We start from the raw sequence: 22,420 nt of genomic DNA on the forward strand, positions 1-22,420 counted from the left end.
TGAATTAAATTTAGCGCATTTTTTGTATTTTTTACGGAAATCTCTCCACGAATGCACAGTAAGTTGAAAATTCTTAAAAAGTTCAAAAAAAATGTTTGTTTATAAAAAAAATTCAAAATTTTTTAAAACCCCTTTCTAAACATATTTCTTTTGGACCAACCCACTTTGCATTCAATCAGGGCTATTAAATCTAGGGGTGGAACAACTTTGACACAAAGTAGGCGCGGTGGAGAAGTGGGCACGGAAGCCAAAATTTTGACAGCCTATTACATTGTTTACGTTTTGTGTCAAAGAAAATCAATGAAAAGTAGGACGAAACAGTCGTGCTTTGGTAGTGGTGTTTTATATGACGTCACCATCAACTTGATTCAAATTTCGTTTAGTTTTGTTTTTAATACAATAACCAACAGTTACTATTTTCCTACTCCGTAATGCCGTCTTTGTAATCTGTCGACGACAAATATCAATATCGAGGTAAGTATATGGCCCTGATGGTCGGTTCCGGCTGGACGGATCGAACTAGCAGAACATCGGATTGAAAATCGGCAGGCACTCGTTTTATTTTTCGCATCCCCCATAAATAACTTTTCATATCTCCATAGATAATTGAGCTGCTGAAAACCAAATGCACCCTGTTGCGGTCTACGTCGGTCGAGACCAGCAGCACAACTGGATGACGTACTAGTCAGTTAAGAGGTGAACTTTTAATTTCAGATAAGATTGTATAAGAGGCCACCGAAAGGGGTTTAACTGTATGGCAATAAATGCGTTGTTATGCTACGATCGAGTCGAAATTTATATACGTTGTTTGGCACGTTCAATTGATTCCTGATTTTAAATTTAGTAGCAGACGACAGAAAAAGTGATCGTCCAATATTTTTGCAATTATTACTAAACAATGAATTCGGAAGTGCATCTGGAAAATGTTTTACAATTGGCGTATTCATCCGAACTGTTAATGACGTATTCCAATTTGAAAGCGAAACGGAGTTCGTATGGGATCAGCTAGTTAGTCTATAGCACTATTATTCATCCAATGTAGAATCGTTGGCGAAGAAGGCCATAAATCAATCATTCGTTGGTGGATTGAGACTAATACAATACAATTATAGTTGAGATAATAGAAACATGGTACATTTATTTAATTTGTAGTCAAAACAGAGTATGGAATATTAATTAATCTTTATCTTTATTGTAGGGGAAAAAGCACATATGAGCCAATAAAGGAGTATTTTCGTAATCATGATGTGATTTAAGCAGCATATCATCAATCACCCCTTTTTCAAGGGGATCACAACACAAATACTGTTTTATAAATACTGTATTATAAGTGTGATTAAGATGGAAATTGGCACACGGATGTTTTCAGGGACGGATAATCGATTTCAGGTGGTGTGAGGGGTCAGCAAAAGAGGTCGTCTATGTTACCCGTTAACTGTTTTGCGATACTGACTTTTTTGGTGGACATTATACGGGTAAACGTACGAATTGAAGGTCGGGTTTTGGGGTGATTTTCTAGCTTTAAAAAGGATTTTTTTTATTCAATGGGAGGAACAGTATACTTGGTTTGAAAAACATCATCTTATTTTATCACAATTTTATAATTTCTTGCAAAACGAAGTTCGTATGGGAGTTAAGTAGTATAGATGAGGAATTTTTTTAGAAGGGTACCTGGAAAAATTAAAAGAAAATTGTTATATGTATATAAATTTTTATATGATGGATTGTCAATACTTTCTTGTTATTTGAACCGTCTATTGAGAGCGTAACTTTTTGTATTTGTTAGCTTGATGGGTTTTATGCTCAATTCGTCTTTTCGATGTTGATGGCACTTGATCCTCATCTAACTCGCTAGACTGTAGTAAACCCTGCGCATGTAAATTCCCATATCTCATCCTCACTATAGTGCGTATTTTCACGAACTTCTTCACTACTACTTTGTCAAAGTTCGGGTATTTTTTTAAAATTTGGTTTTCGACCGTTTCAATAACCTTCGTCTTGAAATTGGAGCTGTTGGTACCGTGGCACAAAATAAAAACTTTTTCCATGGCTTTACCCATCACCTGAAATTCGGCCGAAGGGACAGTTAGTCCGCCATATGAAAGATGTTGTATAAAAACTGGCATGTTAGCTTGGTTCAAGCTGTCTTTGAGATTTTTTGTCTTATCACCGAGATCAGGATGCGATTTTTGGAGCTTATAAGCAATCCATCCCAGTATATAAGCAAAACCGTCTTCCTCGTGGCAGCTCTCGATAACGCCAGAAGAGACAGTCACTGTTGAGGCATTTACGGACGACCAAATTATAGCGAACCGAAATCATCACTTGACAGCGGTACCGTGCGTATCGAACCAACAACACCAACACATACGCACCCGCGTATGGAATGACGACGAAGAAGGTAGATAAAGCCGGGTCCCGGCAACTGCGCAGTTAGTTCACTTTCGACAATCGAGAAATAAACGGCGGACGAATCCAAAAATTAAGTTTGCGCGTTTGATTTCTTTTCGGTCCAGAAATACCCGAACATAAAGTGGTCCTTCGAACCGGATAGAATTGTTAATCGGTGTACCTACGGATAAAATCGGAAAGTGAAAAGTTTAAGCGGATTCGGTGATAGTTTTTTCGAGCGAAAATCGAGCGTCATCGAAACGTTTGCAAAAAGTGCTTTGTGTGCGAACAAAAGTAGCGGCGCGCTACTCCATTTTGTTGAGTGCAAACCCAGTAGCTGGGAAGAAAATTTGTGCTTGCTGGACTGCATTTACTGGACAGTTTTGAGAGGTCAATGAACGGACAGTTAGTGTTGTTGTAACAAAAGCGGACAGTTTGTGATACGAATTCGAAAGTTTTGTTGGACTTCACGGACATTGAACCGCTAGAAAAAGTGTGCGTTCTTTTATTGACCGGACAGAAAAAGTGCGCTGCTACATTTGTGGACTGCAAAATCGGCGAAAAGTCGATAAGTGTAGAAAAAAGTGAAATTAAAAAGAAACGAAAAATAAAGGACTGGACTATCAGTGATTAATTAGTGATCATAAAATCAGTGATATTACGGCGGAACGCTGCAGAACGAGTATCCGGACTGGAAAACAGGCATCGGTGGGTCGGATAAAATTCGCCATTTTAGTTGAGGGGACGCCACCTGAACAAAAGGAGGACGCTATCGCTAACAATTGAAGCGAAACAATTGGAAGGACGCCATTTTCTAACTCCAGCCTTTGTTCGCTGTCGAGTAAAGCGTCTTGCTGGACGAGCGCCACAAGGTAAGATCGTTTCAATTTGAGCATTTTCCCCCCAAATTAAATAAATAGCATCTCGAGCAATTGTTGAGCTACGTTCGTTTCGCGGATCGCGTCGGTTGAGCAAATCGTATCGTAAATCGAAAAATTTCGGTCAAATTTTGAGCAAAGTCGTGAGCAATTGATCGGTCAAAATGAGTTCCTCTACCAAGCAACAAGTTACCTCTCTCACCCGGTCCCTTTCCTCCATCGAAACGCAATTGAAAAAGATGCTTTTGGTCGTTGAAAATTTCGATGTGGCGACCGGTGAAAAAATTCGCTTGGAAGACATTCTTGAATCTTCTATTGAGCTCTACGACAATTTTCGGTCCGATCAATTGAAACTTTTTGGTCTAGTTAAAGAAGAAGAAGTGCCAGATATTGAGATGCAAGGTGAAACCATCCACGATATTGTTCGTGAAGTGCGGATTCAAGTTAAGAAGAAGCTTTTGCACTATAAAGAAGATGAAAAAAAGCCACTTATTGTTCCTTCTTCTTCCGAAACCCCCAATAAAAGCACAATAAAATTGCCTGAAATTCCCCTTCCACTTTTCGACGGTAATTGCGAGAACTGGCTTTACTTCAAGGACCAGTTCACCAGTTTGATTAAACGCAACGATCATTTAAACGATTTTCAAAGGCTGTACTATCTCCGTTCGTCCCTCCGCGATGAGGCGCGTGCCATTGAGTCAAAAGAAGAGTCCTTTCAATCCCTTTGGAAAGCCCTGATGGATCGCTACCAAAACGAAAAATTGTTAGTCGAAAAACATATCTCTGAATTATTCCGCATCAGATCGATTGATTACGAATCCTCCTTGGCACTGCGCGAGCTTTTGAATGGAGTGCTGAAGCATATTCGAGCCCTTGCTGCTTTAGGCTTCTCCCTTGATAAAACGTCGGATGTCTTTTTGGTTCACCTGGTAACCAGTCGTTTGGATCGTGAAACTCGTAAGGCCTTTGAGATGCAACAAACAGACTCGACTTACCCCAGCTGGACAGCTTTAATTACATTCCTCCAGGACAGGTGCAGAATTTTGGAAAGTCTTGAGTGTGGAAAGGCGTCAGCTGGTGAAAGAAATCCTCGTCCCCAAGTCTCGCAGGCGCAAAGGTTGCGGCATACATCTCGTGGTCCTGTGTCAAATGCTGCTATGAGCCTAGAACCAAAGCGGAACAAATGTTTTCTTTGCAGTGGAAGTCATTTTTTGAGCGAATGTTTCAAGTTTCGAGGCTTTTCCGTCCCTGAACGTATACGCAAGGTGAAAGAACTTCGTTTGTGCATCAACTGTCTGAGCAATAAGCATTTTTTGGCGGACTGCCCTAGCTCCTCTTGTCGTCGATGCTCAGACAGACATCACACATTGCTGCACCTTGAATTCTCCCAACCGAAACCCGATATGAAATATGATTCCAACTCTCGTGGTCGTGATAATCAGCCGAAACCTCCTAATCCTGATGGTCAAAATTACCGGTCTGCCCCAACCTCGTCTGGTCAAACAAATCGTTCAGTTCAGAGTACCCAGAACTCGTCGTCCAACCCCTCATTGACTCATGCAACCGTGACATCCAAACAGGTTTTGCTTTACACTGCAACCGTCGTGATTGAAAATTCTTACGGCGAACGGTTTGACTGTCGTGCCTTGTTAGATGGTGCATCTATGGCCAACATCATCACTAAAGACTGCGCCAAAAAGCTGAGCTTGAAGTCTAGATCAACTAACATGGAACTAAGTGGAGTGTGTCACCAACATTCAAAAATTCGTCGTATTGTGCGAGCCTTTGTTATGTCCAGGCACTGTGACTACGCAAGATTTATCGAGTTCCTTGAAGCAGACAACGTCACTGCGAATCTTCCTCTACAACCCTTTGAAACGTCTTCTTGGAAATTACCTGACGGTGTGATTCCCTCTGACCCCTCTTTCAACATACCAGGGCGAATTGACATGCTTCTCGGTATGGAATTGTACTGGGAAATATTTTCTGGAAGGCAAGAGTTTATGGATGGAAAGTTTTCGTTCCGTGAAACCAAGTTTGGCTGGGTAGTTGGTGGAATAATTGAGCGACAGGGCGAGTTTACCGAAACTGATGATTGTTTCTGCAACGTTATGACAAATGAAGAGTTGCATGAGAAACTTAAAAGATTCTGGGAAGTTGAGGAACTCCAACCATCAGAAGCAGTCTCTGAGGAAGCATTAGCCGAAACTCATTTTTGTGACACGGTCGAAAGAACAGCTGATGGTACATATATAACTAGACTACCGTTTCGAAAGGGAGCTACATTGGGCAATTCTTTAAATCTTGCTCACCAAAGATTTCTTGCTATGGAATATCGCTTACTCAAGAATCCCACATTGTATGATGACTACAAAGCGTTTATGGCCGAATATTTATCCATGGGCCATATGATAAAAATCGGAACTATCGATACAGTGGTTGACGGTCCAGACCAGTACTTCCTTCCCCACCACCCTGTCCTCCGACCATCTAGTAGCACCACCAAATTACGTGTCGTTTTCAATGCGTCCTCAAAAACTTCGAACGGTCAGTCCCTGAATGATAATCTTTTGGTCGGCCCAACCATTCAACAGAATTCGGCAGATATTATTTTGAGGTTTCGAAAACATCGAGTCGCTATGTCAGCTGATATTTCAAAAATGTACCGAATGATAAAGATGCACCAAGATGATCAACGGTTTCAAAAAATTCTGTGGCGATCGAATCCTGATAGTGAAATATCTGTGTATCAGTTGACAACCCTCACGTACGGCACGGCCTGTGCTCCCTTCAGCGCTACTAGATGTCTTCTACAACTCTGCCAAGACGAGAAAGATCGTTTTCCTTATGCTGCGGCTCGTGGTACTACTGACTTCTACATGGACGATGCATTGACCGGTGCGGACAGCACAGACGAAGCAAGGACTCTGCAAACTGAACTAATCGAAATGTGTTGTTCCGGAGGGATGGTTCTGCATAAATGGTGCTCCAACGACATCAAAATCCTGGATGCTGTTCCCAGCGAAAATCAAGAACAAAAGGTAATTTTCTCGAACGACAAATCAACAAAGACACTTGGGCTAACCTGGCAGCCTAACACTGATCTCTTTGTCCTTGATTTCTCATCCATCGAATTCAAGACTTGCGGATGTACGAAGCGTGAAATTCTGTCAGACGTGGCAAAGCTGTACGACCCGATCGGACTCATCGGTCCTGTGATTCTGACAGCCAAGTTGATTGTTCAGGAGGCATGGAAAAGCGGATATGGCTGGGACGACGTTGTAGACGAAGGGTTGAAAAACAAGTGGCTAAAATTTCGCTCTCAAATCCAACAAGTAGACCAAATCAAAGTCCCAAGGTGTGTGCTCCCTAACAACCAATTGATGTCCATTGAACTACATGGCTTCTCCGACGCTTCGAAATCGGGCTACGGAGCCTGCGCGTACGTAAGATCGGTCGATTGCGAAGATAAAGTGTCGGTTCAGCTCCTTTGCTCAAAATCGCGTATAGCTCCAATTCGTAAAACAGAGGAGGAACAGTTAACTATTCCAAGACTCGAGTTATGCGGCGCTCATGTTTTAGCTCAAATCATTGAAAATGTGAAACGATCTTTTGAAATTACCTTTGACCAAATAATTCTTTGGAGTGATTCCATGGTAGTATTAACTTGGATCCAAACACCATCTACTAAGCTCAAAACATATGTTTCTAACCGAGTAGATTACATCCAAAAAACGACCAGTCCAGCTTTGTGGCGGCACATTGGCACGAAGGAGAACCCAGCCGATGCCCTGTCACGAGGACTCATGCCGAACGAGATTGTCGACTTCGATAAATGGTGGCACGGGCCGTGCTTCCTGCAGAACATCGAGGCTACATGGTTATCTGACGACAAGCCAAACATCGAAATCGAGGACATCCCAGAACTGAAGGCATTGGTGAGCGTGGTCAACGAGCGGTTCAGCATCTTCGAAAATATTGGCAGCTTCGAATCGATGCTACGCACGATGGTCCAGATGCTGCGATTCATCAGAAAAAAGCCGAAACAACCCTGCACATTTCGGACGAATGTGTATCACGTGCTGGAACTCAACGATGCTTTGGTGAAATTGGTGAAGCTAGTTCAAGAAGAAGTTTTCTCTGACGTCATCGAAAAACTTCGCAACGGCAAGTCAATTCCCCGAGACAGTCATTTGCTAACTCTCGGACCATATCTCGACGACGACGGTGTGATGCGAGTTCGTGGACGACTTCAAAAGGCGCAGATTCCCGAGGACATGAAAAACCAAATGATCCTCCCGGCAGACCATCCGTTTACAGTAGCATTGATACGGTCGTATCACACCAAGTACCTCCACGCAGGACCTCGTCTTACCATCGAAGCTCTACGCCAAAAGTTCTGGATTGTACGAGGACAAAACATAGTGAAGAAAGTGATTCGCCAATGTACCAAGTGCTTCAGACGAAACCCGAAAATTTTGAGTCAACCTGTTGGCGAGCTTCCTGTTTGTCGAGTCGAGCAAAATTATCCTTTCTACAACACCGGAGTAGACTTCGCAGGGCCTGTGAGTTTACAGCAACGAAACAGACGATCGACGGTCACGTACAAGGGCTACATCGCTGTGTTTATTTGCATGGCGACTCGGGCGATCCATTTGGAGCTGGTCGGGGACCTGACATCCGAGGCGTTTATTGGGGCTCTCCAAAGATTTGTCGGACGACGAGGTAATTGTGCTCATATATATTCAGATAACGGTCGGAATTTTTTAGGGGCGAAGCGAATCCTCGCAGAGCTGCGAAAGTTGTTTTGCGACGAACAGCACCAACAATCCCTGGTCAACTACTGCAGCGAAGAGGGCATCTCTTGGCACTTCCAGCCACCTTATTCTCCTAATTTTGGTGGCAGCTGGGAGTCTGGTGTAAAATCTATGAAAACGCACCTACGAGCAGTGTTAGGCAACGCAGTGCTAACCTACGAAGAGATGTCGACGGTGCTAGCGCGGATCGAGGGGGCCCTCAACTCGCGCCCATTGTGTCCTCAATCAACCGATCCGGGTGACTTGACCGTTCTCACCCCGGGTCATTTCCTGATCTTCCGACCATTGAAGGACCTACCAGAGCCCGATTTCCAGAAGACGAAGACATCCCTGATGAAAAGGTGGCAACACGTGTCGAGACTGGTTCGACACTTCTGGCAGCGATGGCATATCAACTACTTGACCCAATTGCAGAACCGAACCAAACTTGATCAAGCGAAGAACATCGAACCTGGACAGGTAGTTGTGGTGCGCGACGAGAATCTTCCACCCCAAAGGTGGATCCTTGGCCGAATAGTCGAAACCTTCCCAGGACCGGACGGTATAGTACGAGTCGCTGACATCCGGACCCAAGACGGCATAATTCGACGATCGATTTCGAGATTGTGTATGTTGCCAATCCAGAACAATTTGGTGACACTACACACAACCATCAAGACTGGGTCCCAGAACGTTTGATTTTTTGGAAGGTTGCCTCCTTCCACCCTGGGGAGTATGTTGAGGCATTTACGGACGACCAAATTATAGCGAACCGAAATCATCACTTGACAGCGGTACCGTGCGTATCGAACCAACAACACCAACACATACGCACCCGCGTATGGAATGACGACGAAGAAGGTAGATAAAGCCGGGTCCCGGCAACTGCGCAGTTAGTTCACTTTCGACAATCGAGAAATAAACGGCGGACGAATCCAAAAATTAAGTTTGCGCGTTTGATTTCTTTTCGGTCCAGAAATACCCGAACAGTCACTAATGAAAGCGATGTCTCAAGCTGAACGTTCGAACCAGTTGTTACAGAGTCATCAATTGACCCAGAGGTCGGACATTCCACGGACTCGTAATCCTTAGGCTCTTCGGGAATGTCGGGATCAATATCAGACTTACTAAAAAGTGTCGTCGTTATAAACTCATCCCGGGTTTCGCTGTGAAGGCCTTGGTCCACCGTGTTAATGTTGCGTTTGGTTATTCCTGGATTTTTACCTACAATATGTTAATATGTATAGATTTAACAGAACCGCTGAAGATTTTTGTTACTCAGTGTTACCAATTTATTTACCTAGAATAATCAAACGCAGGCGATATAGCACCTGAAATGGAGTTGGCCTATCATCTAATCCGCCTCTTGTTCGTATTTGAGAGAAAAGGTTTTCCAAAAGGTCTTGATTGAGCTGAAATAAATCGCTTTTTATAATGGTGCATAGTTTGGGTGTGTGTGATCTATCTTGTGTATTTTTTTCCGAGAAATCGCATAGGAAAATTTTAACATTTAATGATTACCTAATCTATTGAGACCTTTCGGACCACGGTTATACTCTTTACTCCTTTCTTCATCATGCGTGCGCGTGTGTGTGTGTGTGTGTGTGTGTGTGTGTGTGTGTGTGTGTGTGTGTGTGTGTGTGTGTGTGTGTGTGTGTGTGTGTGTGTGTGTGTGTGTGTGAGTGTGTGTGTGTGTGTGTGTGTGTGTGTGTGTGTGTGTGTGTGTGTGTGTGTGTGTGTGTGTGTGTGTGTGTGTGTGTGTGTGTGTGTGTGTGTGTGTGTGTGTGTGTGTGTGTGTGTGTGTGTGTGTGTGTGTGTGTGTGTGTGAAGCTATGCCCAATTTATTATTCCGACATTTTCACCCACGGTGAGTTTTTTGACATAGATTTTGTTAGTATAGGAGGGACAACATTGAATAATTCATGAATAACTATTTCATAGGATAGGTTGAGATAACTGGTATCAAGTTTGAATAATGGCGTTAGCTCAAAGCTAGTTCGTGCATTTATGAGCTTTTCTAGTAGTCTTTTATTCAATGTCCTGAATTGCCATATTATCCCTCCACCTACAAGCCAGTTGCGAACTAGTTTCAAATTGTGGGGAGCATCACCGAAAACGTATATTTTTTCTTTGGTTATTGGATGCGCGAAGTTCGTTACGAAGTGCAACATTATCAGCACCATTATCGGACGTTATCGCAACTACAACGTACCGAATCTTGTATAGTTCCTTAATAATACTAAGCAATATTTCTGACGTCATTTTTGTGTCGAAGCCAACGTAGACGACTTGCGTCCATTTCGAAAAAAGCCCTCGAGCCATCACAAATTGGCCATGAATATGCGGACCAACTATTTCATCTGCCCCTTGATCGTACTCCATTATTTTTTTTACACTCATTTCATCAAATGAAAGAACACAGGTGAAGTCCCTTGGCTGAAATTCATGGCCTACTATATCCATGGCACGTAGCACGTCCCTCAATTGGCCATTCTTCAAATCAAGGCACCGAGCAAAACTTTGTAGTGTGGAAATTGATGGCAGAGGAAAATGCAATTCATTTTTTATGAATTGGTAGCATCTTCTACTCATGAATCGAATAGCGAACGCTTGTGAAATCTCATCAGAAGTCCAGTGAGGCTGCTGTTTTCTTCCTAAGAGAACGTCTAGTTGGTTTGCGGACAAGAAATCTTTCAAAGCAAGCCTTACGTTATGAATGAATTGTGAGCTGTCCATGTGTTCGGCTTTACAAGTCCTTATTTGCTTTTCAAGATCGTTTAATTTTCTTTTCGAAAGTTTTCTTTCATCTGCTAATTGTCTAGCCAAATTTGAGTTAGCCTTTTTCAAATCTGCTATTTGTTGTTGCGATTGTTGATCTTGAACTTTGGACAGTGCAAGGTCTCTTTTGAGAGTCTTTTCAGCGTTTTGTTTTTGCTCCAACTGCCACTTTAAGATCCGTATTTCTTCAGTAAGCTTCAAAATATTCGGGTCTTGCTGACTTTGTATCGATTGATTTGCCAACAATTCGGAGTCTCAGTTGATTGTCTGCTGTACTGGCTCAGTCTGTCGCTCACATCCTCCTATTTCTTTAGCCCCGAGCGACGTGTCTTTGAAACCGGTTCCGGATGATCCTGAATTTGAGAAAATATTATTCATAGACTAGCCATCTGTACACTACACTCTACTATAATTCAAGCATCAAATAAATTGTATCAGTATATTTGTGGTAAAGTTCACAGAGTCAACTAAATACCTAATTTTGTCTAACACCATCCTTTTAGAAAAAAAAGGATCTTAACGTCTAGTAAATATATCGGAAAAGAAAAATAAAACAAACCTTCACCCACGTCAACATTTGGAGCTTCAGTTGGATGGCGAATCACTGGAAGTGCTGAAAAAAATGTGAGAAAATCTAAGTCATTTCATCAACAAAACACAATTATAAAATATGTACCATCGATTTTTAACACTCTTCGCTTTTTGGCACCAATCTTTTCATGCCGCACTCGATAAAGCTCATCGTAGCTGTTTTCGGTAAAGTGGTTCGAACAAATGCCTTGGTTCTGTTGCGGAACCCAGTCTTCTCTCCATCCACAAAATTCGACCCACTGCCTCCACCGATTTGTTTCTCGTGGAAAACTGTGGAAAGTTATATCGGGATTGGTTCGTAATTTATTTCCACATCCCGATACAGCACAAAAATAAGGCATCTAAAAAAGGTTTTTTTTTAACAAGCAAATTATATAAAATCAAATTCACGATATTACATACCTTGTTTAGCAAAAAGCAAGGGTAAGCAAGCCACTTCTGCTAGATCGAAGTGCTCCGTGAATTAAATCTGAAAAACAAGACAACAAAATTCTCGAATAACAAATTTTTGTTTTTGTCATTCTGGCAAACACTTTTACTCTAATTCTCCTTGACTTGAAATGGAAGGAAAACCATTTAGAATTCGCTAAAACTGGAAAAACTCCGATTTGGGGGTTTTCATGCATTCTGAGTTTTTTTTCAGGCTTGTTTGGCTGACAACTGGGTCGACTGAATAACAATAATTCATTATTTTATGGAGTTTCTTATAGTAGTTTCGAAGGGACTTTAATTAGAACTACAATATTGTACGCTGTAGGCACGGGTTGTTGTTCGGAAAATCTCAGAATAGGGAAACAAGTCTTTGTAGTGATGGGGTTTATTCAAAGCTAAAATTAAATTACAAAAAGGCTAAAAAATATCGAAAAACAAACATGGCTTGAATTTAAAGTTTCTTCCTGTGCACGAGATTACTTCCTTAATGGCTAACAACTTATTCCTATCAGGTCATAGTAAATTCACTTTGTCATTAAAATTAACAATGGAACAATATCAACAACTAACTTACGGCACGTAGGACTAGGCTAAACAATTTCCTCTCAGAATTGATAGTCTTCAGGATTCTAAACCTAAACAGATAAACATTGAATATTTTGCTTTGCTACCAACATTCGATCACTTACGGTTATACAATTCACCTGCAAATTCCTCTCGATTAAACGGCACTTGCAATCAACCTAAAGACAAGTTTGTTATTAGCACATACTTTCTTTCTCTATTTGCACTACTTACAGATCATTAGTCGAGATCTTTTTAAACTTTCCACTTAATTGCAATGCCCGAAATCGCTAAACAAATCACAGCAATAATTTAGACCACCACTAACAACTATTCAATCCAGAATAAACCAAAACAAAATGGTGTAAACATTTATCATATAATTCCTTCTCACCTCATACTTGTAAACAATAATATTTATCTGCTCATCATCACTTTCATCATTGTAACCATCATCATGACCGTCATCGCACAGTGGTCGAAATTGCGTACAACAGGGGTGAACGTATTTTTTTTCTTAAATTACAATTTGGTTTCCGATCTGTAGAGGTTTGAGACACTCATTTTTGCTCCGGTTCGGTATGCATTCTGCTATCGGATCTCAACGATCCGGTGTGGACAAAGGATAAGTTTTAATGGCTTGTTCCAGAAAGAGTTTATTCTTACAACGGACAAAAAACGTATAGGCATCCGGTATCACTTGTTCGGTCAGTATCTGAATGTCCAAGTTTTCTTGAGTGATTTTCAAAAAGTCAGGAATTATCTCGCTTATCTGTTACTGATTTGGTAAAAACTATATAGGTACATGGGTACTAAATTTTTTGAAGATTTAGGGGGAAGTTGTCTACTACCGGACACTTAAGGTTTTTAAGCAATAACTTCAAAAATAGATTTTTGTAAATATTGGTTCCTCAATGGTTCATCAATGGCACAAAAACGTAGCAAAATGACTGAAATCACTTGCACAGGTCTTGTGAGTACGTGTTTTCCAATACTGAACGTTTTATGAAGCCAGCCATAAAAGTTTTTTTGACAAACCAGAATGAAACATACAATGACCAAAACAGTTTCGTTATTGAATCCTTATCTTCTGCTAACCATTTGAGGGTGCAATTTTTTTTTAATTATTTTTTGAGGGTGCTATAGAGATGAATAAATGTAAGAATCAAGCAGAAATAATATATAATTTTGAATATTTTCTTGTCAGGTCATAGACAATTTTTTTTTTGAATTTTCCTAATATTTCGTTTGAACTTCCTTTTTGTTTGTTATATCTTCTGTAGTCGAAAAAACTGACCACAATACAAATTCAAAGTTCAGGCGATCCTCTCCGTACTACTAGGCAAAAGCTTCAGATGCCTCTCATTGGTTTTCCTTTTTAGATGGAATTACCATATTTCTAACACCATATCAGGCTACTATTTACTTTATTTTCATGATGTTAAAACATTATTAGGATATTGTTTTTTCGAAAAATCTATGTTGTCCGGTCATAGGCGGTGTCCGACCATAGACGAGTTCCCCCTACACCTATAAAAATAATATTTGGCGGCATTTCTATTCTTGGTAAATCTCTAGCCTTCGCCCGCCTGATATCGAAATTCATTGAGGACTAATTACTAATTCATTTCGGTGTAACATGTGTTTCAAGCGACAGTTCGATTTGACTCCTAACGTGTGGGTGCTGTAGCCTTGAATATCAAGCTCTCCCGATTCGATAGGTGTTCCGTGCAGGGCCACTGTTTTCTAGACATTTGGCTGCAGCATCACCGTTTGTGGGAATGCCTCGAAAACTACCCCTGTTGTTAGTAACCGGATGTCAGTTACCTGAAGCTCGAAGGGCAGCGGGTTGGTCAGTTTCAAGTTCACCTCGCACACATCGTGCTGAATCCAGTTGAACGATAGTTTACTATCGTCCTTCGGCTGGCGGCGATCCATAGAACTGAAGTGGATTGGCGTGAAAAGGAACGGTCCACTATCGGCTTTGGCATCAACAATCTAGACAAAGAACATTTAGGAATAGTAGAGAAAATTATTATTAGATGCCATATCAATTATTGTTCTCATCAGACTGATGCATTGCGTAGGGATATGGAAAATACTAACCTTGAGCGGTTTCATGTACGACGGCAAATCTTTTACCAACAGTTGACTACACAAGGGTAGATCTGTCAGATTCGCGGGCGGTATGATGGTTCCATTTTCCAATACCAACGGAACCGGTGCACCCTCGCACTGCGAGCTGAGATTTTGGAGCTGTAGTGCCATTTCTTTTTGATCGTGTGCGTTCAAATGTTGCCACATCGTTTGCAGCAGGAATGTCATGTGCCGTGTAGCTAACGCCGATTGTCTCAGCCGCCTGGCCGTTCCCACCAGCTGTTGGAGAAGATCGATCTGTAAAACCGGCCAGCCGATGTTGCTCTCGAGTACCTGTTGTGGTTCAAGAACGAGCTTAAACTTTCCAGCATGAGTCGATAACTTTGGCCCCAGTCAGGGTTGGTGTTACTAACGGCAACGTGTCGCCAGGCAGCAAGTCGTTGGCAGAATGCGGCTTTTCTGTTGTAGCCTATTTTCTGGTACAGATCTGTGAGTACTTCAAACCGCCGAACCCGCTGTTGTTCGGTCATGTTGAGGTTAATGTAAAGTACGTTTTGAAGGAACATTGCTACGTCCAAGTTTTTTCCCTGTTCAATACAGTTTCTGGCTGCTTTCAGAACAGCTTCTGTTTCGATAATACCTGCGTTACGATACTTGCTGTAATTAATAATCGCTTCTCGATAACGGGCTGGAATTTCCTCCGGTTGGAGAATGTTCGGAGGGAACTTCTGGGTAGTAGTTGATTTGTTAACCAGCGTTCCAGAATCGGTGAGCGAAGAACTTCCACTGACCGTGCTGCCACCTGATCCAGATGAAAATGTTGAGCTGATAGAAGAAGCTGACGAGTTAGAAGAAGCGGAGGTTTTGTCCGGAAGTGTATTTGACCTTCAGTGATTCGTGTACTCGGCATAATTCATTCAGCTCGGTTTGGTTGTCGAATTTGCCAACTGTTATCAAACCCAGCAGTCTCCGATGCGGCTGGAAATCACCCCAATCATTATTTTCCACTGGATGGTCTCTAATATATCGGACCCAAATATCTCGAGTTATTCCTGAAGAATCTGAAATTACAATGAATGATGTCAATTTTAATCAAGCAAAATTAACAACAGGGCAATTTCTTTACCAGGAATTTTGACGTTGTTCAGTCGCTGAATTCGTTCGAAAACACGCTGCAGAGATCGCGGCTTCAGTGGACCGATTCCGCGCACAAGGATTAGCAGACAACCGTGATGATAGTGATGCTGCTCGTAGTCTGGATGCGCCATTATCGGGTCACCTGGTCCTTGCGATAACATGTAACTTACAGACGATCTCATTTAGTGGCCAATCTTCTTCATTCGGTCCAGTTCGTTTTTGCTCCCTGCTTCGATAACCTTTTATACTTCAAACGGAGAACTTTCTCCCCCAATCCCGGGAAAGGAATTCCAATCGATTGTGCTTATATTCTAATCAGCGCAAATGAATTTGTATTGTCCATTTTCTTGCCAGCAGATCTACACTGATTTAACACATCATCTTTTGTCGTCGACTCTTTTTTATGATTATTTTTCGCGATACGCCTCCCTTTTCTTCGTGCGTGCCACACACAGCTTTCTTATCTTTTTCAGCACCGGTAGAAACCAACCTAAAGGGGAATAAAATAGATAAATAAGTACAAAACATAAAAACAATTTTTAAATACTTTCCCTGAACCGAAATTATTCAGTCACTCGATAATATAAAATTACCGTGATACCTGTGCGCTTGATGCACTTTGATCCGTTCTTGTTTTGTAAACAATGTAACAGCATGGCTGATTGGGCTATTTGACATTTTACACCACACTAATCTAATAGCCCTGACATTCAATATTCTGGGGCAGCGCTTCTACTTGGAACGAAAAATCCTATCGATGGACCCAAAGTTGAAGCTTCTTAAGAATTTGAATGTGCCGAATCGAATGCCCGAAAGCTTCTTGTTTAATTTAGACCGGAAGTTGTAAATAAGTGCACATACCAATCGTACGACGACACTCTTCAGAGATAGAAAATCCAACCTCCGGTGAACGTACTAAAAGAAAATGCTGAACCACTCTAATTTTTTCACGATTTGAAATTTCAGAGGAATCAAAATAACGTTGAATAGTTTTATTCTTAAGTTTAAATCCAATAATTCCAATTATCCAATTCCAATAATAATCACAATATTTCTGTTTTCAGCTGGATTAACAAACAGAATGATTGATTTTTCATTATATGATACTAAAAATGTCTCGGTGGTCGAGTGTTTAGCGTGGTCAGACGGTATTCACTGGTCCATGATGGCATGGGTTCGATTTTCATCTTGGTACTGGGTGTTAAATGTATAAAACATTAAGTTGTCCACGACATGTATTCATTCTGTAAAGCCTAAATCGGCTAGGACGGCGTATGTCTTTAAAAAAATCAAATTTTTTAACAACTCGAAACCTTTTTCATCAAAAAATTGAGCAGAACTATTGATAAAAATATGTGAGTGAAATTAAATGAGGACCCAAATGTTTGCCTTGTTTCCTCATCGTGTAGAATTGGAAAATAAGAAATCAAAACAGGAAGTGCGTAGTGTCAAAAATAGTGAGGTCAGCCAGTGCGAGAATCGACCCATCACAGAAATAAATGATGACTATTACGTGTCATTGAAAATGGTTACCTTTAAAATAAAACTGCCTGTAATCGAAAAAGCATGTAAATTTAAGTTGATTTGTTTAAAATTAAATTGTCACGACTGCTATTCGACAGCAGTTCTATGACATTTCAGTGAATTGACATCAAGAATGTTCGAAAGTATAGCAAGAGGAAGAATAATAATCATGAAAAGTCAGGGAATGACAAGTAAAAATGTAGCGCCATTTCTAAAAAGTATAATCGAGCTTCAAATCCATATCTGTATTTCATTGGATGCCAATTTGTATTTCATTGGATGCCAATTTGTATTTCATGAAATGCCAAAGTATATTTTCTAATTATTTATAAAAGTTCTTAGTAACAGTAAGTTGAGGAGATGAAATTTGTCATGTAAACGTTTTATTCACACAGTATAATATTGAAATTACAGTAGTTCCAAGAGCGTGCGCAGGTAGAGAAAAGTTCTGACAAAGATCTGGAACAACCGCTAATCATAAGGTGAATACCTGAAAATAGTGTATCAAAAATATCTAATAGTGATATAATCACAACAGGTTCAGGTAACCAAGCGTGAAAACAGTTGAAGTTTTTGTATTTGGAGGTTAAAAACTATCGAAGTAAGGAGGAGTTTCATTAGAAAACATTAAACGTAAGCATTTTATATCATAGTTACCAAGAAAGATACTAAACCTTTGTAATTTGCAGAAATCTTTTAATACAGCCTAATACGTATTAAAAAATTGGAATTGTTGCTTCTCGAAACTCCACATAAATGAAAAATCATTCAAATTTACAGCAAATGTCCTGTAAAAAAATGAAGCATGACATTTGCCTTAATTTTACAGGTCAAAGGCAATAATTTTATTTGAGCAAATTTTTTACAGGCTTGTTTCAAATTCCAGTACATTGAAAATTAAGGTTGTCAATCAAAATCACAAAAGCTGTTATTCTTGTAACTGTTCGACTGTCAACATTTTTACTATTCAGGAGATTACACAGGTCAGCTAAGCGAAAGTGACAATTACTCCGAAAACAGCGGTGCGATCAATTTGCAGAACCAAGGATTTTTTTTTCACTTGAAGTTCAGAACAGATTTTTGACTTTTAAATTTTTTCTAGCTCAAAATAAACGGATAAATGGCAAACCGAGCCTTTCCTATGTGGTCCTATGAAACCGCCGACAAACTCGCTGATTTGTTCAAATTGAAGCGTGGCAACCTGTACGGAGATGGTTATTTTTAAGATGCAAGCGTTTCCGTTCCAAGGCGTAGTGTGCAGAAAAAGTATACACATGATGAGATTAAATAATAATAAATAATGCGTATTGCAAATAGATTGTTTTTATTTAGAAATAATAAAATCGCCATTACATCAGGTTCAGTATCAGAAAAGGGGTAGGCTTGATAGCGGCACGTTATCCAAACAAACGGGAAAATTGTGCCTAGCCTTTTTTTGCAGATTTCATCATATACCTGAGAAACCTGAAAACCATAAAAGGATTAGAAAATAAATAAATGTTTAGAGCATAAAGCCGATCAACGTAGGGATTTTGAAGCATTGAAGCTTATAACCACATTGGGTGAAAAATGACAGATTGTTAATTTAGTTTAAATTCTTAGAATTAGATACACTTATAACAGGATATGCTAGAGTACATAAAAGCTTTCTAGCAAACGAAAAACAGGCATATATGAGCTAAAACGAATCACACATTATCGATGCATAACTACAAAATTCAGGAGAATTGACTTTATAATGAACAGAAAATGTTCTAACCAGGATGCTACAATGAGGGCAAATAAACGATTTTATAATGGCAAAGTTGGCATTTAGCCTATCCACATAGGGATTTTTAAGCAATGAAGATAGTTTTTTTAATCATAATATTGGAAATAAAAACTTTTTTTTTAAATTTCTTTATTAAATTCTGACATACATTAAAAAAATTAAGTCGGGCAAAAGAGGGACATGTACACACTAAGTGGAAGGTAAATATAGGTACAATAGTACCTCTGAATCATAGCTTAACCATACAGGAGATTCAGAGCACAAAGACTTGATTTTATATAATTTTATTCAACTGACCAGTTAGCGCTCTGGTTAGACGACTACAATGAGGTTCTGTGACGCCAAATTAGAAATAAGCGATATTAACACTGCACAAAGCTGTAGCTGTGGATTCCAGAACCAGGATTTACGTATAATAACGAAATATCAGAGTGCGATATTAGAGGAGCTTTCACTCTTCTTAACACTATAACCATTCTAAAGCAAGAGAAGTGACATATATTAGGTGAAACAGATATGACTGTCGACATGCGATACAAGTTTTGATCAAAAACTTGATTTAATAGGGAATCGGTGTACGTCTCGGTGGTCGAGTGGTTAGCGTGGTAAGACGGTAATCGCTGGTCCGCTGATGGCATGGGTTCGATTCCCATCTCGGTACTGGGTGTTAAATGTTAATCTTAAGTTGTCCTTGTCATTTATTCAGTCTGTAAAGCCTAAATCGGCTAAGACGGTGTATGTCTTTTTTTTTAATATTGAAGCCTTTTGGCAACCTAAAAAAAATATTTTTTTGAAATTTTTTTCAACGGAAACGATATTTGTACGGCTTTAATGATGAAATAACCATGACGCAGTTTTAACAATTAAATATCTTTATATGAACGGACATTTAAGTCCACAAAATTCTGTTACCAATCCAAATATAGAAGGGACTGAATACTTGTCCATTATAAGGAAAATACACTAAATTTTGCGCTTGACGTAACAGATATAACTGATGTAATTTAGATCATATTCTTCTATGATTTCAAATCGGTTAATATTAACAGATAGCCAAAAGCAATGGGACCGTAAGCGATGCGTTTGCGATTAACATTTGAACACTTGGGAAGAGATTTTATTGAACAGAGTTACTAGGAGAGCAAAGAGATTAGTTAAATGAAAAATCATATTCCAAATTGGTAAAACGAGAAAATATAGAAGAATACAGCTTGTGCAAATGCATGTACTACATATGCACTATTGGTATACCCTTCTCGAGAGAAAATACGTACAAAGGTCAAAAAATACTAGCATGAATTTAAAACTGATTCAGATTCAAAACATTTTCTTCCAATGTTTTGAACTTGAAAAACTTCTGAACTCTGCATGAAATAATTGACCTTGACCTATTTTCTCCCCCGCCCAGATACAGCCTCATAGATTTCCAATAGACAGAAATATGAGATAAACGTATCTGGGAAGTACTGGATAAGTCGCCTCGTACGACATGGACCAGTATCCCAGTGGCAGTATTCTTTAGGCCGCTGCCACACAGCCAGTTATTTTTAAGATGCAAGCGTTTCCGTTCCAAGGCGTAGTGTGCAGAAAAAGTATACACATGATGAGATTAAATAATAATAAATAATGCGTATTGCAAATAGATTGTTTTTATTTAGAAATAATAAAATCGCCATTTCATCAGGTTACTAATATATAAACAAAATAAATTCCAATAGAAACGTTCTTTCCAAATGTACAGCCTGTAATTTTAGAGCAGCCTGTAAAAAAATATTTGCACGTAAAAATAAATGTAACGTGTTTTTTTTCGACCTGTAAAATTGCGGTAAAAGTGCTGCTCCTTTTTGTAACAGGACATTTACCGTGATTTTACAGCAATTAATTTTTGCTGTGATGGATCAATTGGGCTTGGGCCTGCTACAAAGAATAAAGCTTGCTCTTCACTCTTACATAGATTTCCATAAGAATGACAGCTAATCGGAGTGAAATTGGAGTGAAGGCCATTGCTTTCTCTGTTAAACACATTTGAAATCATATACCAGGATTGCGAGCGCGCCCATCGCCCATGATTGCTAATGACAGGTGATAATGATAAAAGCGGTACAAATGTTTACATCATCACACGGTTAAGCAAGACTACTCAAATTGGGATCGTGGTATCACAACAGAGTGTTACCTGATAATCTGAGTTGAATTATCATTTTACTCATTGAGAAATGAGTACTTTCCCGATTAGAAAATATGAGAAATGGAAATTGACAATTAGCTATCGCTAATTAACACATTGCGGAAGAAATACGAAATAAAACGTTTTTTGAAGAGGCATAAGTCAAATGTTATAAATTTAATCATGAAACATTATCCCTCGAAATTGAACATAAAATTTGATAGCTCATATAGATACTAAAGACACGATCGACCGTAACGAGCTATGGAAAATCATGGACGACAACGGCTTTTCCGGAAAGCTGATCAGACTGATCAAGACGACACGGAGAAAAAAGCACAGTAATTCCAACAATTCAACAATTCAAACATATTTCTGATTAATTCTCGGCTAATCTCGGCTAATTAAACTTTCAACTATATTTATAATAGGTTATCTGATTGATATTTTGCGTTCAACAACATATATAATAGATTTAACTAAAGTTGTATAATTGATTTTAAGCATTCAACTATAAATATAATAGATTCAAGTATAATCGTATGATTGATGTTGTGCATTCATCAATAAGTCTAGTAGATTCAACTATAGAAAAATTATTGATTCAACTTTAACTATGATGAATTCTACTATGTGTCTATGATTGATTTTGCCACATTTATGAATAAATATTAGTTCTGTTCGGAGTTATGTTTCCTCGATATTTTTAATTTTTTGTTTATTTTATGAAAATTTAATATTTATACAACCTGATTTAACAAACATATTTTCACATAGATACACTTTTACACATGCAACATAATAATTTTGAGGTTCGTTTTCCCGGCACCTCCGCCGAGCGTTCCGAGTTTGCTGCTGCAGTTATTCGCTTTCTGCGACTGAAAGTTACCATCGCCGCTCAAATCCAGAGAAATCCTGTTAAGATGATCAAGGAAATCATAATTTCCATCTGCCACCCCCCCCCCCCCCCCCCAGCCGGGGAGTCTACCACTTCCGGCGGGGACCAACCTAGAGGAGGGAAACAGTGATTAATATCGGATATAATAATAATCAATTTAGGACTCGCTGCCGACCTGTACTTACGAAATAGTGTCCCGTAACTGCTCTTCCCGATCCCACTTTTTTGCCAATTAAGATGAGCTGTTGACGACGTTTTTTACACTTCCTTCCACCGCTGGGAAGACTGCAAAAAAAAAGGAAATTCGGAATAACGTCGAAATTTGCGTTAAATAGATACTTTCCGTAAATTTCTAGCATCCTGGAGGTCCGGCCTGTGTCTTTCCGTCTCGAACAG

The 22,420-nt window shown here is 39.7% G+C and overlaps 1 pseudogene; it reads right to left on the minus strand.

Annotated features, from left to right (window-relative positions):
• Nucleotides 1–1,323: 1,323 nt before the first annotated feature.
• On the minus strand, nt 1,324–16,081 carry LOC129753860 (protein brunelleschi-like; annotated as a pseudogene).
• Between the last annotated feature and the right edge of the window lie 6,339 nt (nt 16,082–22,420).

Source organism: Uranotaenia lowii, chromosome 1 (genome assembly GCF_029784155.1).
Source record: "Uranotaenia lowii strain MFRU-FL chromosome 1, ASM2978415v1, whole genome shotgun sequence".
NCBI classification, from domain to species: Eukaryota; Metazoa; Arthropoda; class Insecta; order Diptera; family Culicidae; genus Uranotaenia; species Uranotaenia lowii.